This window comes from Adiantum capillus-veneris, chromosome 17 (genome assembly GCF_014529385.1).
Source record: "Adiantum capillus-veneris isolate H3 chromosome 17, ASM1452938v2, whole genome shotgun sequence".
Taxonomy (NCBI): Eukaryota; Viridiplantae; Streptophyta; class Polypodiopsida; order Polypodiales; family Pteridaceae; genus Adiantum; species Adiantum capillus-veneris.
In genome coordinates this window covers 142,228,777-142,238,454 of record NC_140947.1, presented here as the reverse complement: position 1 = coordinate 142,238,454, position 9,678 = coordinate 142,228,777, and positions in this window count along the sequence as shown.

Below are 9,678 nucleotides of genomic sequence, written 5' to 3'. Positions count from 1 at the left end.
TAAATGCAGGCCATTGTAAATTTAGGGTGATTTGGTAAATTTTGTGCTTAGGTGGAATTTTGTAAATTTGGAACTCAAGACCCATGGCCTTGATTTCACCTGCAATCGTCAGATGCATCCCCACCCTTCATCCCGTCAACATTTGTGGTGTGTCACACTACAACAAAAAAGCGTGTTATCGACGTAGATATTGTCGCGGCCCGTCGCTATTTGCGTCGCTGTGAAACCAGAAGCACATAGCGACGCACATAGCAGAAAAAAAATTTCTTGGGCCGAGGACAGGTAGCCTGGCCTGTGCCCAGTTAAAAGATGGACACAGCCACAGCCAGACTTCGTGCCCTCTGCCCAAGAAAGCGAGCAGCACCAAAATATCAATCATGCTCCCGCGCGCAGAAATTTCGGCAGAGTTCCCTTTGTTTTTACATAAACTTTTCAAAAAAAACCATATCATGTATACGCCTCCTACATGCTATCCATGTAGGATCTCACATGAGATTTAAGGCCAATGAAAGACAACCGTACCAATTGAAAAGCATAGCCATAACTTAAAAGCATAACCATAACTTAAAACCATAACCGGCTATAACCACTTTGATCAAAACCATAATGCAGATAACCATAACCATAAACAAAATTAACAATAACCATAAGCATAACCAGAAAGAGAAACAATAACTGTCTATACAATGACAATGACAATAATCATAACCATAAGGGAAACAATAACTGTCTGAACACTAACTGTTTGTACAAAAAAGAGACACAGAAGCGTGTCTGTGTCTCACAAAGCATATAGATGAAATCTGGTCCACTAATGACTAGGCGTCGCAACCTGCACATAGGACAACTCACAAAATTAGTATTGATATTACTTCACATATACTGACTTAATTAAATCAACTCACACATATTAACGTCTCACCTCAAGCGATCAGCGAGACTGTAAGGCCTCCCAGTCTACACGCTCTCTTGAAGCTTCAAGATCATTCAATACTTCATAGATACCTTTGCGATATCCATTTGACTCCTCCTCGCGTGATGGAGCTCAATGCATCGCAAGCGAGCTGGCGAATCCGCTGTCGCATCTTAGTCCCGACTATATCCATGTCAACAGAACCATCTCCCCGTACAGTATAGAGCTTGGAGGCACAAGGATCGTGTGCCCCCCAAAGTGTCCGAGGTGTGCCAAGAGGTGTGCCTGGGTAAGACGGGGGTCGTGAGCGAGGAGGGGTCGAAGCATCTGTGGACCCTCCTCCACAGCATCCACCACCTCCACCTGACGATCGCCGAGATCGGCAAGTGCGCCTGTGCTGCGGAGATGAGGACGTACCCACCTCTGCCCCACCCCTAGGTGTCGAAGCGGCCGTGATGGGAGAAGAAGGCGTCGTACCCATAGGTGTCCTGAACCTCGTAGGCGTCCCCCCCCTAGGCGTCGGACCCTCGGGTGTGAAGCCCGGAGGCGTAGTACCCGTGCCTTTGGCTACCCAGTACTGAGAAGCCTCTACCATCTGAGCAGGCGTCATCCGTGTAACGAAGCCCATGAATTCATCTGCACTCATGGAAGAGGGATCTGGAATCTCGTCTGTTATACTGAAGTCCTGCACAAAGAAAGTAAAATAAAGCGTAAGAACACAATTGTTTAAATTAACTTTAAGCTTGATTTTAAATCAAAGTCTTCACACAAACACTTACAGGCCTAGGCCTCGAGGAGTGAGGCATCATCGATAAGATCTTGCACCGTATCATCGTCTATCTCTAATTGCAAACATAACTCTGCCCCAACTCGTTCCGAGATTGTCTTCATCCATTGCATCTTCATCTACAAGTGTCAATTCTGGCTCGTCTGCATCATCCCTCATATTTCTGTCAGCTTCCTCTGCCATACCTTCGTCCATCTCATCTAATGTCACAGTAGTATGGACGTCGTCTGACTGACTTTCCTCCAGGAGATCTTGCCCTTCAAATACTTGTTTATTTCTTGGAGCAACCTGAACCACAAACCACCATTGTCGCTCTTGAGGGTCCGATACAAAGACCACTTGCTCGCAATGTTCGGGGAGAGCAAATGTGTCGCTCGCAACCTCATCTACTACATGGACAAGCAAGTGCATTTGGATAGTTAGGCAGCTTGTGGGTAGATACTTCTCAATCATGCAAACTGCCTCAATGGAGTTAGCCCTTACGACTGTAATAGATTCCTCCCGTATCTCCTTGGAAGAGATCCACCGCACTAGCTCTGAAATCTTGTATATGCAGGTCCGCACTTCCTCCGTTAAACACCCCTTGATCGCAATTGGAAGAATGAATTGCAAGAACTTATGCCAGTCATGCGATTTCAACCCTGACAGTTGATCGTCACGGGTGAATGCTGTCTTGAGACATCGCATATATCCTGTTTTGTTTGACCAGCTGCATTGGTGAAAGGCCACAGCTCTGGCATCTTTCCAACTGACTGCAAATCATCTCGTGAAGCTCGATTGTCTTTCATTCCCATGATTGTCTTCCAGAGGAGCTCTCCCACATTCTTGAATATATGCATTGGATCCAGCAAATGGTTAATTAGTAGATCACCCCAGTACGGCAACGTATGGAGAATGGACAAACGTTTCATTCCTGGAACAGGTTGCCCCTCATGTTGCTCCCATCGGCGACGCCACTCTTGTACATGCATAGGACGACATTCGGCGTGACCAAGCTGGCCTTCGTGCAAGTGATGGCCATCTGGAAGATAACGGCGGTGGCCTTGATAAATTGTCTTTCGAAGAGAGGTAGAATAGCGCACATCCATCTTGTTTGTAGCGCATTGCTCCGCACTTAGGACACGACAGACAATCTGCGAATTCATTGCGAAAAAGAATGCAATCATTTGGACATGCATGAATCTTGTTGTAGTCCAAGCCAACTGAGGTCAGAAGTTGCTTTGCGTCTGGCCTGGAGGGAGGCATTTCATTGCTAGCCGGGAGAAGTTGCTCCCGCAATAACCTGTTTAAGCCACATTAAATTAAAATAAAAGCTCTCCGAGCACATCACCGTTGCAATCGGAAAATATCTTTTGTAAATTACGTACCTAAACAAAGCAGTGACGCTTGCATCTAACCACCCGTACGCTGACTGAAGATTCAAAAACGCCAGACAAGTATGAAGCACATATATTTTGGCGCCTTCATAGATTGGTTGACGTGCCAACTTTCTCAACATGTCTTCAGGAGATAGGCGCATGGATTCTGGTGCTGCTTCGTTCGCGTTCTCCTCGCTTGTCTAGAAGAAGGCATCTAGGATCTTCTCCATGCCGTCGTCTTCTGTCTGTAAGCCCTTTTCTGCTTCCATCCGTGGCTCTATATTGGTCGGACCTTCACGCATAATCTTTTTTCTCTCTCTCTCAGATGTAGGTGCTATGTCGCGGAAATCAACGCCCATTCCGTAGGAGTCGTATCGCAGATTCTGTACGGTTTCTCTAGCAAACTCTCCGTACTTGTGCACATGCTCATTACATATCCTACTCTTGCACAGGATTTGATACTTGCAGAGCGTGCATGAGCATGCAATCTTTTCCTCCATGTTAGTTGATGACGTTGCCATCTACAATGATTATGAATGTTGTTTTAATGTATATATATATATATACTCCTCACAATGTAAACTACCTCGCATTCTCTAGTCTTGCCCAATCTCCGTACACCTCGGTCCAGAGGTGTACGGAGATCAGGACCACCGGGTCAAAATCTCGTCTTTATTGGTCAAATCCTATATGGGTAGACACATACGTGTACTCCCAGGTGTACATGGCAATGCATGTAGCAAGAAAAACCCCTTTGCCTCTTTTAGTTCCATAGTTTCTTCTCTGTCTACGTACCCTATCTCTCGTTCTTTCTCTCTCGATCTCGCTCTCGCTATCTCTCTTTCTCTATTTTCCTATCTCTCTCTATTTCTCTATTTTCCTATTTCTCTGCCATAACTCCTGGAGCTCCACTTCCCTATCTCTCTCTCTCTCTCTCTCTCTCTCTCTCTCTCTCTCTCTCTCTCTCTCTCTCTCTCTCTGCCTCCATTCGTCTTAGCTCCCATTCTCTACGCTGCGAGACAGGACGTTGGGGCACTGGCGAGGAGTGTCATCGACTTTGCACCTTATGCCCTCGTCAAGTGCGAAAGAGTGAGTACCACACACTACTTGAGTGCTCAGCTTTTGACCACATTAGGTCCTCTTTTCCCCATATATTCAGCCATGATCTCTCCCTACATACCTTCCTCTCCCAACCACGATGTGGACTCTCTGTTGCGACGCTCATTTCAGCCATTTTTGAGCATCGAGAGTCACTTATGAACTCCACTCACACCACGTGACATGTTCATTTGGTCCCATAGGTCATATTTGACCTCCCAGGACGATAATAGAACTATCTATCTATCTATCTCTCTCTCTCTCTCTCTCTCTATATATATATATATATATATATATATATATATATATAACTCTCTTTCTCTATCTCTCTATTTCCTATCTCTCTCTCTCTCTCTCTCGCTCTCTACTTTCCTATCTCTCTAATGATCGAATGAGCGACTGATCTAGGGAGATCTAGATGCCCACGACTGTGGAGGACTACACAACATCGACAGAGGCTGCATCAGAGGATCTAGCTAGGTCACTTTGGCTCGACATGCACAACGTCCGGTCAGAGTACTGACCATGGAGGAGATCTACCTATCCCAACTAGCTCGTTTAGCTGTTTAGTCCACACCCGGCAGTTTAGGATTCCATAATATTTTATTTTGTCATCTTCTTACTCTGACTTTGTATCAGATCCATCACATTGTAACTTTCTTGTCTCATGTCTCATAGGTCACTTTGACCTTTCGAAAACGTTAATATAACATTTCATTTCATTTCTCTCTTTAATTTTTTTTTCTTTAGTTTTAATTTCCTAAGGATACATTAATTCTCTCTCTCTCTCTCTCTCTCTCTCTCTCTCTCTCTCTCTCTCTCTCTCTCTCTCTTTTTCCTACACACACACACACACCGCTCTCTCTCTCTCTCTATTTCCTACACACACACCTCTCTCTCTCTCTCTCTCTCTCTATTTCCTACACACACACCTCTCTCTCTCTCTCTCTCTCTCTCTCTCTCTCTCTCTCTCTCCTACACACACACACACACCGCTCTCTCTCTCTCTCTCTCTCTCTCTCTCTCTCTCTCTCTCTCTCTCTTTCCTACACACACACACACACCGTTCTCTCTCTCTCTCTCTCTCTCTCTCTCTCTCTCTCTTTCCTACACACACACACACACACACATGATGTAGAGGTAGAGAGAGAGAGAGAGAGAGAGAGAGAGAGAGAGAGCAAGAGAGAGGGGTTGGGGAGGGTGGAGATGCACATAATACCTGCGCAACAGGTTTCGGCCAAGATCCGAGCAGGCGAAAATGGCCCTTGTACGCGAGTTTCGCTTTTTTCCTCCAATTTTTTTGACGTCGATATACACGTCATTATATGCGTGGCAAATAAAGCCTTTTCATGCGTATATCGATACACATTGCGACGCGTATAGCGACACGTATAGCGATGCCCGCTAATGTCGTCGATATACGCGTGAAAAAGCATGACCGTCGATATAAGCGCGTCGATATCTTCATTTAGTGTTGTAGTGTCATTTAGAGAGTAGGCCTTCCAATGTCAGGTTCTGAAGGCTTTGTGGTCTTTGGAGTTAATAATTCTCTCCTTCAGAAAAGCCTAGAAGAATAGGTTCTGAAGGCTTTGTGGTCTTTGGAGTTAATAATTCTCTCCTTCAGAAAAGCCTAGAATATTCTTCTGTAAAAGAATGATAAAATTCTCAAAAACTTATCTATACACATGCTAATTTTCTCTTAAGATAGCTTCCTGAAGAACAATCTTCAAAGAAATGATTTTGGGTCACACTGCAAATATGAGGCTTGATGCTAAGTGACTACGTAGATCTATTATCTATGTTTCCTTGTGATGCATAATATGTAGGTGGATGTGATCTTGGAATCGTATCTTTTAGAGGGAATCTTGCTAGATGTCTTGGATCATAGAAAAAGGGTCCTGACGTTGACATCTTCTAGAAAGTTCCGTCACATAGTCTCTTTGTCTCTCCCAGAGGGAGCATCCACATGACGTTGAGCGTAGAGGATAGCTTGCTTTCATGCATGGAAAGGGGGTTGAGGTAAGTTGCAAGTTAGGGATGAGGGCAAGTAGTAGGGGACATTGTTGGAGTTCACAGTCCTCTGAGGTTGACCAAGAAAGCATCGGGCCTCTAGTTGTGAGAGAGTTGAGAGAGAAGTAGAAACAGAGACGAAACATTACATATTTATATAATCCAATGCAATTCATTGTAAATAATAATAACTTTAGACCGATTTAAGAGAAATGATAGAGAATTGATTCTTATGTTAATGATAATCATGGCTAATAATTGAGAAACACGAAAGAACTTGAGCCTGCAATCCATAAACGCTTCCAAATTATGATTATGATAATCCAAAGTATGTAATTCAATCATACTCACTTATGTCGGTGTAAGCCTCAATTGAGTAAGCCAAACCAAAAACCTCGAAGCCTCTTCTTCTTCTTCCCCTCTCCCCCTTCGTTGAGAGAATGGGAACTCATGTCAAAAGCCTTCTCCTTCTTTTTTCCCTCTTTCCTTTGTTGAGAGAGCAAAAACCCTTGAGAAAGCCTTCTCCCTTCTTCCCATCTTCCTCCTGTGTTGAGATAGACCATGTCCAAGAAGAATAAACCCCCCTCTTTTTCTCCATCCCCCTTCCACTTTTCCTCTTTCTACATACAGCCCCCAAAAAATAGTAGATCATGAAAACTTCAATATCTCCCAATCATGTGGAATTTGCCTATATGTGTGAGATGCAAAAATGTTCAAAACGCGTTTTATATAAATTTTACAATTTAGCCTCCCCCATGTAGTAGATTTACTCTCTCACCCACGTTCGTCTCTATCAGTGTCCACATGGCCTCAAGCTACCCAACTTGCCTTGCACAGTTTAAGATGCTTTTTCCATACAAACCCTTGTTTTTCCATACAGTTTAAGATGCTTTTTCCATACAAACCCTTGCACCTGGGCTTGCATACCTGCTCTGATATTCTAGCACATTCATAAAACAACCAAAATACTAAAATGCATCCAAATGTCAGTCTTTCACCCCATGCTCGCAAAATGGCACGACAATGTGGGCGAGGAGGAGATGGGCACTAGCAGGGTAGAGGCATGGATGAATTGTAGAAGAGATGGCAATGATGGGGGCAAGTTGTAAGCTGGGTGAGTTGTAGAATTAGAGATGGCACAGTTGTTCACTTTTGCCAAGAATGGGAGGGTGCAACCCTATTAACTCTCTCTCACTCTCTCCCTTGTCACCATGTAGGGGGTGTATGTGAGTTGTAGAATTAGAGAGGGCATGGGCCGTGTTCACTCTTGCAAGAATGAAACCCTATAAAATCTCTCTCTCTCTCTCTCTCTCTCTCTATGTGTGTGTGTGTGTGTGTGTGTCACTTGTGCAAGCTTGAGGCAATGCATGCTTCGTGGACCATATAGACAAGGAGTAATGCTCCTACAATGAGCAGCACGTGAAGGGGGGGAAGGGGGACCAAGATGCAGGATGTAGCACTAGGGTTGAGGGGGGGCTCGGGGAGTAGCGTGCTCTTTTTCTTTGGAAAGGGAAAGTAGGGAGTGAATCTCCAAAAGATTCATGTTAATAAACTCAAATAGAGCTTAGTAGAATAGTTGTAAGCATTTATCTACTAACATAATATGGCGCCCAAGGTTGCCCTTTCCACGTGTCATCTTCTACGATATGAAGGCTACATCCAAAAGAGAGAGACCCGAATGAATATTTTCCAGATGCTTGGTGGCGGCTCTGCAAATGAATATTTTCTAGGCAACTTGGTGGCGGCTTTGCAAGGCTTTGAAGGCTTTCAAGCTCATTTAGTTGCTTGGTGACGAACGAAGCTCGAACTCCTTGCTCGCTCATATTTCGTGCTCCCAGAGTCGCTCATATTTTGTGCTTCCACACACACACACACACACACACACACACACACACACACACACACGCGCGCGCAAGTATTCCTTTCCCTTGCTCATATTCCCTGCTCGCTCATATTCGTTGCTTCGAATACTGCATATGTGTGTAAGGGTTGCTGTGAGTAGCCAGCCTTACTCTTTGCCCGTGAATAGCCAGCCACGTGAATCACGCCTGCTGCATTGTTGTTGCTACTGCTTTCATAGTCTTGTTGCTCACTGCCGCGCTCAGCTGAACACCACCTGCCCGTGGTGTCGCCTGAGCCATTGGCCACCCAGCCTTGCTCACTGCAATGCAATGTTGAACCACGCCTGCCCGAGCTGTAGCCTGAGTTGTCGACCACCCAACCTTGCTCACTATTGCGCCCAGGTGAACCCCCGATGGATTCACCATGGAAAACTTATCGCACCACGTAAGTGCAGGGGAGGGGGGGGTTTCTACACGTTACATAAGCGTATAAGTTAGGGGTAGGCCTAATAATTTATCTCCCAAGCTTAAAAATAAGAGAAGGGATATCATATTTATGGGTGGGGAACCTGACCTGGGTTAATTACTTGTAGAGATTGGTCACTGGTGTGCGCTAGAACTTGGATGAATTAGGGGAAGCTTTTTTTTCAGGTCACTGTGCATGTTTGCTCCCCCGTCGCTTCCTGTGTCTCATGCATGCACACACCGAGCTCCCCCGCGGCTTCCTGCGTCTCCTGCATGCACGCACGTGCTTGTGTATGTGTCTGTGTGCATGTTTGCTCACTGCCAGTTTAGGGCTCAGTGCCTCAGTCATCGTCCGGCACCGAGCTCCCACAATACATTTGCCTTGCGCTACCAATATTAAGCTTTTATTTTATTTTGTTCTTAGAATGAAACGAACTGAAATGTTATATTTTTTTTGCGGCAGGTGCAATCACACACAAGTTCGAGGCGTGAATCTGTTGAACCAAGTAACTTTGTTAAATTTAATAATTTGTTTATTTATCCATTAAATCACTTAACTTCAAAAAAAATTCATAAAGATACACATAGAAGAGGGGGGGGGGGGGGGGGGGGGGAGAGAGAGAGAGAGAGAGAGAGAGAGTGAGAGTGAGAGTGAGAAGAAGAAGAAGAAAAAGACCAAAGAGTATAAAAAAATGACCAAAGAGTATAAAAAAATTGGGGAGAGAGAGAGATAGAGAGAGAGAGAGAGTACAATGAAATGAAATGTAGTTTAGATATTTTGTTTATTCAATTTAATTGTTTGATTTTATCAATCACTTAACTTCATCATTCAAAAAGAGCGAGAAGGGGGGTTAACTTCCTTAAAAGAGTTGAATGGTCTATGACACTAGAAGAGGAAGGAAGGAAGGAGAGAGAGAGAGATGAAGTGTTATATTAACGTCTTCAAAAGGCCAAAATAACCTTTGAGACCAAATTGTTACAACATTGTGAATCTAATACCATGTCTAGGTACAAAAAGTCTAGAACAAAAATACTACTACTACTAGATTTCATCTTCATCTGCACTCTGGATAGATAGAGAGAGAGAGAGAGAGAGAGCGCTTTTTTAAATTGTTCATTGAATTGAATATTTTATTCAATTCAATTTATGAGAGAGAAAGAGAGAATTAGACACAGGGAGGTGGGAGAAAGGATAAAAGAGAGGGA